The sequence below is a fragment of the Rhynchophorus ferrugineus genome, unplaced genomic scaffold (assembly GCF_030347505.1).
Source record: "Rhynchophorus ferrugineus isolate W39M unplaced genomic scaffold, kcgeb_rfMv2 rfM602, whole genome shotgun sequence".
NCBI lineage: Eukaryota > Metazoa > Arthropoda > Insecta > Coleoptera > Curculionidae > Rhynchophorus > Rhynchophorus ferrugineus.
In genome coordinates this window covers 22,501-29,688 of record NW_027473179.1, presented here as the reverse complement: position 1 = coordinate 29,688, position 7,188 = coordinate 22,501, and the positions used below count along the sequence as shown (strand labels likewise).

At 46.9% G+C, this 7,188-nt stretch overlaps 3 non-coding genes across 3 annotated transcripts in view; all 3 read left to right on the top strand.

The window, feature by feature from the left end:
* The first annotated feature begins 2,652 nt into the window (after positions 1-2,652).
* LOC143206234 (small subunit ribosomal RNA) lies at positions 2,653-4,641 on the top strand. The gene has a single exon (XR_013008225.1). It is a non-coding gene; the product is annotated as a small subunit ribosomal RNA (ribosomal RNA).
* A 708-nt stretch (positions 4,642-5,349) lies between these two features.
* LOC143206233 (5.8S ribosomal RNA) lies at positions 5,350-5,504 on the top strand. The gene has a single exon (XR_013008224.1). It is a non-coding gene; the product is annotated as a 5.8S ribosomal RNA (ribosomal RNA).
* Positions 5,505-5,923: 419 nt separating this feature from the next.
* LOC143206235 (large subunit ribosomal RNA) overlaps positions 5,924-7,188 on the top strand; it is a 4,098-nt gene continuing 2,833 nt past the window's right edge. The window contains exon 1 of the ribosomal RNA XR_013008226.1: positions 5,924-7,188. This exon is cut by the window's right edge and continues 2,833 nt beyond it. This is a non-coding gene — a ribosomal RNA (large subunit ribosomal RNA).

Genomic DNA, 7,188 nt, shown 5'->3' with positions numbered 1-7,188 from the left:
CCGAGATTGTTATTTAAAAATAAGGTAAAGTATTTCTGGAGTGACTTCGAAAATATGTGTATTCATTTTTATTACGTTTATGACTATATGATAATTAATTTATTTTTCCTAACTGTGGCTAATTGTGGATTGTGGCTAATTTCTACACGATAAGTATTAATCACGGGAACGTCTCGAAATGAACAAATAGGAACTGTAATTAATCAAGAATTTAGAATGGAACTATCGTCCTAATATAATGAGGATCGTCAAAGAGAAGATACTTTTTTTTTCGTTTACTAGGTTGACCTTGCTTGGGGACAGTGGAACTCAGTGGAAAATCGCTGATGGTGGGTGAGGAGGATAGGCCTGTGGTCAGAATCGATATCTTGGAGTACTTGCAGGTCAGAGGCTTGATTCGAATTTTGATAGATAAAAAAGTCAATTATTGTCGGTCGATTGGAGGAGTAGTGAGTTGGTTCGCTTGGAGCAATAAGCCCAAGTTCCAACTCATCTATTATCCCGGCCGATAGTAATTCTTCCAATAGCTGTGTGGTTGATGGCGTTGAAAATGGCCTGAAAATCTCCTTGGTCATCTGAATATGTTCCGAAGAGTATTTCGCCAATGGAGATCGGGTTCGTGTTCTAGTGGAATCCAGACCAGCCAGACGACTGTTATCTTGAGTTCCCCGTACATGAGTGGGGGGAGGAATTGGTCTTTTGGGTTTGGTTGTTTTTGGAGTAGGTCGGCACTTGCATCCCGAGTAATTTGCGGTGTATGGTTCTCAACAGTTGGTGCATTTCGGCGGGGAATTTCTGTCTTTGGGACTTGACGTAGGCCGGAGTGGCTTTACAGTTGGCCGATGAATGACCGTAGAATTGGCAGTTAAAACGTTGAACGCGCCTGCCGTTGCCGCGCTGGGCTTGGACTTTTACCACCTGATTCATTAGGCGGTCGACCGCGAAGATACGGCGTTCCTCTCGAGGAACCGACCAACATGGATTGGATTGAAACCGAGCTTCATGAGCGCGGTTCGGACTTCGAGTTACCATTACGTCGAGAGAGAAATATAATATATTAGCTGACCCCGCAGACACTCCGTACCCTGTACTCAATGGATAAATAAAGGATTCATTCTATCAAATTCTTCGTTCAAATCACTTTCGAATCATCCTTAGGAACATTCTGATATCGGAAAACCTTATCCGTAGTCGATAAACGATATCTAACGGATGAATTATAGAAAATGGCCAATAAGCGGCAAATATCCGATCGTAAGGGTGCACCATCGTTTCGGCGAATCATTCTTTTGGAATCTTACGTTCTACAAGCAAAACATTTATTCATAGGTATATACCGATAATAACGAACGGGCCGACGTAACAACCTAAAATGTCCTGAAATACGTGAGAACAGTTTTACTCCGATCGCCGTATCGATATGTGACAGTATCCATCCTATGAAGGATCTTTACATTCTACTAGCATAATTTTATGGATCGGAATTTTCCGACTTTTAAAGAACGTGATCGGCAGTCTAGAAACGGCCTGAGGACGTATTAACACGAGAGGTTAAAATTATTGCTTTAGAAGTTCACGTTGTCTAAAGCTAAAGTTTATTCATCGGAACATTCCGATAATAACGAGAACGGGCAGACGTAAAAACGAAAAATTTGCGCAACGTCCGTATAAACGATCTGTTCTAAAACACCCATACATTTCCGATAGCTGGCGAGAGACCCGCGCTTAAATCGTGTGCGCTTCTACGTGGGGCGATACGAGAGACGGATACGACGGGTCGGGTCGACCGGCGCTGTGACACTTTTACCGAGTGGCTTTTGATCAGCGAAGGTGGTATTACATATTATATGTTAATATATAAGATCCGAACCGTATTTTTTTATTTATCTAAATAAAAAGCGTATTTCGTCGTGTTATTATATATTCGTAACGCTCTCGCGATTTTGTATCGTCGTTTCGTTGTTCTTCCTGGTCGGTTTTTTTCGATATATCGGGAAGCGTACGACGACGACGACGGTATCACTGCGAGATCGCGAATTCGGCGGGAACATTCGGCTTCGTTAGAAGAAGATGATCCACGATTCATATGCGATTGGAATTATTATTTTTATGGACGTATCGGTTTTTCATCGGAACGTTCATAAAACAGCAACACATTTTGCGATAGCTCTCTGCTCTCCGAGCGAGAATAAAATAAAAAATCACGAAACGTTTCTCGTACGAGGTTTCCTTGTCGCTTTATATATTTCTATCTAGCGAAGGGTTCGGAGAGAATGTTTTTCGAGGTCTTATAAACGCCGAACGATATTTTGCGGCATCCAATTTTCGACGTAGTCGACGATCGTCGTCGATAATCGAGATAATTGGGTGCCTAGTCGATCGGTTGTGTATAAAAAAAACAAAAGATGTGTCTAAGATGATGATATCGTTTTGTTTTATTAGACAACTAATATTAAAATGTAAGAGCGTGGCGCCTCGGACCGGTTTTTCCGTCGTCTAGGCGCGCTATCATGCACCTCCTTTTTATTAGTCGTCGATATATATTATATATCGTCGTCTTACGCACACGTTTCTTTATAAGTCAAACTTATAAAATAAACTGTGTCTGTATTTGTTTTATCTGCTTCGTGTCGATAAAATAATAAGAACAGTTCCCTGGTTGATCCTGCCAGTAGTCATATGCTTGTCTCAAAGATTAAGCCATGCATGTCTCAGTACATACCGAATTAAGGTGAAACCGCGAAAGGCTCATTAAATCAGTTATGGTTCCTTAGATCGTACCCACAATTACTTGGATAACTGTGGTAATTCTAGAGCTAATACATGCAAACAGAGCTCCGACCAGAGATGGAAGGAGTGCTTTTATTAGATCAAAACCAATCGGTTTCGGGTTCGCGCTCGTCATCGTACAACTTGGTGACTCTGAATAACTTTAAGCTGATCGCACGGTCTCGCACCGGCGACACATCTTTCAAATGTCTGCCTTATCAACTGTCGATGGTAGGTTCTGCGCCTACCATGGTCGTAACGGGTAACGGGGAATCAGGGTTCGATTCCGGAGAGGGAGCCTGAGAAACGGCTACCACATCCAAGGAAGGCAGCAGGCGCGCAAATTACCCACTCCCGGCACGGGGAGGTAGTGACGAAAAATAACGATACGGGACTCATCCGAGGCCCCGTAATCGGAATGAGTACACTCTAAACCCTTTAACGAGGATCAATTGGAGGGCCAGTCTGGTGCCAGCAGCCGCGGTAATTCCAGCTCCAATAGCGTATATTAAAGTTGTTGCGGTTAAAAAGCTCGTAGTCGAATTTGTGTCTCGCGCCGCCGGTTCATCGTTCGCGGTGTTAACTGGCGTGTTTTTCGCGAGACGTCCTGCCGGTGGGCTTAGTCGTGTCGCGTCGCCGTCGCGCGTGCGTTTCGGCGTGCGTGTTGTGCGCGTCGTGGTTACGACGGCCCAACTCAATCCTGCCGCGGTGCTCTTTACTGAGTGTCGAGGTGGGCCGGCACGTTTACTTTGAACAAATTAGAGTGCTCAAAGCAGGCTAAAATTTCGCCTGAATACTGTATGCATGGAATAATGGAATAGGACCTCGGTTCTATTTTGTTGGTTTTCGGAACCCCGAGGTAATGATTAATAGGAACGGATGGGGGCATTCGTATTGCGACGTTAGAGGTGAAATTCTTGGATCGTCGCAAGACGAACAGAAGCGAAAGCATTTGCCAAAAACGCTTTCATTGATCAAGAACGAAAGTTAGAGGTTCGAAGGCGATCAGATACCGCCCTAGTTCTAACCTTAAACGATGCCAGCTAGCGATCCGTCGACGTTCCCTAATATGACTCGACGGGCAGCTTCCGGGAAACCAAAGCTTTTGGGTTCCGGGGGAAGTATGGTTGCAAAGCTGAAACTTAAAGGAATTGACGGAAGGGCACCACCAGGAGTGGAGCCTGCGGCTTAATTTGACTCAACACGGGAAACCTCACCAGGCCCGGACACCGGAAGGATTGACAGATTGAGAGCTCTTTCTTGATTCGGTGGGTGGTGGTGCATGGCCGTTCTTAGTTGGTGGAGCGATTTGTCTGGTTAATTCCGATAACGAACGAGACTCTAGCCTGCTAACTAGGCGCTTTTTGACATCCTAAAGGCCCGCCGGCCGCGTTGCTTTCGGGTTTCGCGGTTCGTGCGCGGTTTTTACTGTCGGCGTACAAACTATTCTTCTTAGAGGGACAGGCGGCTTCTAGCCGCACGAGATTGAGCAATAACAGGTCTGTGATGCCCTTAGATGTTCTGGGCCGCACGCGCGCTACACTGAAGGAATCAGCGTGTCTTCCCTGGCCGAGCGGCCCGGGTAACCCGCTGAACCTCCTTCGTGCTAGGGATTGGGGCTTGCAATTGTTCCCCATGAACGAGGAATTCCCAGTAAGCGCGAGTCATAAGCTCGCGTTGATTACGTCCCTGCCCTTTGTACACACCGCCCGTCGCTACTACCGATTGAATGATTTAGTGAGGTCTTCGGATCGACACGCGATGGCGTTTCGGCGTCGTCGATGTGTAGGAAAAGATGACCAAACTTGATCATTTAGAGGAAGTAAAAGTCGTAACAAGGTTTCCGTAGGTGAACCTGCGGAAGGATCATTACAGTGTGTTGTTATGCCTATATATATATAATAGGTAAACGTACAAGTCTGTAAAAATCATTGTCGAACGTTAAAGAGCCATCTACGAAGTTCGGAAGTTCCGATCGAATTTCGACGTCGTCAACGTAGCTGTTTTCGGGTACCTATAATATATGGTTTTAAAAGATGTACGCCCGAAAGCGGAGATATATACGATGAAGATGTTGTTATATAGGACGACGAGTAATAATCGTCGGCCTACGACGGATTTCGTTATAAATGGACAAATCGAGCGCAAAATAAAACGATTTTGCCAATTATATTTCTAATCGACGTTTCGATCCTCATATCGACGAACATATACGATGATCGGTAATGTGATTAGTTTACGAAAATCTTATCACCCTTCGTTTGTTTCATTCCAAAAGGGTGAGATTTAGTTTACGAAAATATTGCCAAACTATGATCAGCGTATGCTCTTTTGTTGTCGTACGAGGTGAGACGACGAAAATTTACAACGAACGTCACCATTTCGAGTAGTCTGTCTCCGCTCCTCTCGTTGTGTGTAGTGGAGAAGACGAAAATAAACCGTAAGAGCGTTTTAAAGTCGACGGCGGCTGCGAAAGGGGCGCAAGCGCTGTCTATGACGTGAGCGCGCGTCGTCGTCGTCGTCGTCGTCTTATAATAGAAACGTTTCGATATGCGTTTAAAACCTAACTTAAAAAAAGATTACCCTAAACGGTGGATCACTTGGCTCGTGGGTCGATGAAGAACGCAGCTAATTGCGCGTCAACTTGTGAACTGCAGGACACATGAACATCGACATTTCGAACGCACATTGCGGTCCTGGGATCTCATACCCGGACCACTCCTGGCTGAGGGTCGTATCTCATTTCAAGACTGCTCGGATTTTCTTTGATCTTCGCGATCGACGAGAAATGTCTGAGCGTGCTGAGCGTATAAGCGCGATTCGATCGCGACGTTCTAAAACGTGACAGCGGACCCGTACGTGTGACCTAACTCTCTCGTACGGGTCGTACGAATATGAAAGGGATGAGACGTGTTTAAAACGGTCGTTCGCACGTTTTTGTGATAAACGTAGCGCGCACCATTAATACGATCGTCGTATCCGATAAAATTAGTTTTTAATCGACGTCGGATCGTAGGTGCGTTGTCTCTCGAATACGAGGGAGAAAACACCGTTTTTCGACGGCGCGTCTTTTCCATTCTAAACTTTTATATTTCGTATTGGCTCCTAATCTTCATTATTATGATGATTACGAGCGCCACGCATATTAAACTAGCGACCTCAGAGCAGGTGAGACTACCCGCTGAATTTAAGCATATTACTAAGCGGAGGAAAAGAAGCTAACTAGGATTCCCTTAGTAGCTGCGAGCGAACAGGGATTAGCCCAGCACCGAATCCCGCGACCGACATCGGGCGCCGGGAAATGTGGTGTTCGGGAGGGTCCATTATCTCGACGTTACGTCGCGCGTCCAAGTCCATCTTGAACGGGGCAACAGCCCATAGAGGGTGCCAGGCCCGTAGCGACCGTGACTGACGGCGAGAGGATCTCTCCTTAGAGTCGGGTTGCTTGAGAGTGCAGCCCTAAGCGGGTGGTAAACTCCATCTAAGGCTAAATATAACCACGAGACCGATAGCGAACAAGTACCGTGAGGGAAAGTTGAAAAGCACTTTGAAGAGAGAGTTCAAGAGTACGTGAAACCGTTTAGGGGTAAACCTGAGAAACCCGAAAGGTCGAAGGGAGAAATTCATTCGCGGCTCGTAGTAGGCGGCGTGCGATCGCGTGACACGTGACGTTTCGGCGTTGCGCGCGCCTTTCGTACGTCGATCCGGCGACGAACGCGTGCACTTTTCTCCTTGTAGGACGTCGCGATCCGTTGGGCGTCGGCTTAAGGCTCGAGGTGGAGACCGTAGACTGCGGTTCGCGCCGTTTTCGTTTACGGACCCTCGTGTTCGCGGTCGACTCGCTCGACGGTATACCGAATGGTTTAAGGCCGCTACTCGTTAGCGTTCGGCTCGTCGCAAGCGCGTCAGATGCACGTCGGTAATCGGACCCGGTGCCGTTTCCGACCTCTGATGACTGTTGGCGACGAGGTTCTCGAACAGACCTAGACCGATCGGCGACGCTATAGCTTTGGGTACTTTCAGGACCCGTCTTGAAACACGGACCAAGGAGTCTAGCATGTGCGCGAGTCATTGGGAATCACTAAACCTAAAGGCGTAATGAAAGTGAAAGTTCGTCTCGCACGAACTCAGGGAAGATGGGCGGTTTACCCTTAAAAGTGGCCGCTTCGCATTCCCGGGGCGTCTCGTTCTCATCGCGAGAAGAGGCGCACCAAGAGCGTACACGCTGGGACCCGAAAGATGGTGAACTATGCCTGGTCAGGACGAAGTCAGGGGAAACCCTGATGGAGGTCCGTAGCGATTCTGACGTGCAAATCGATCGTCGGAACTGGGTATAGGGGCGAAAGACTAATCGAACCATCTAGTAGCTGGTTCCCTCCGAAGTTTCCCTCAGGATAGCTGGCGCTCGTAGCGTACGAG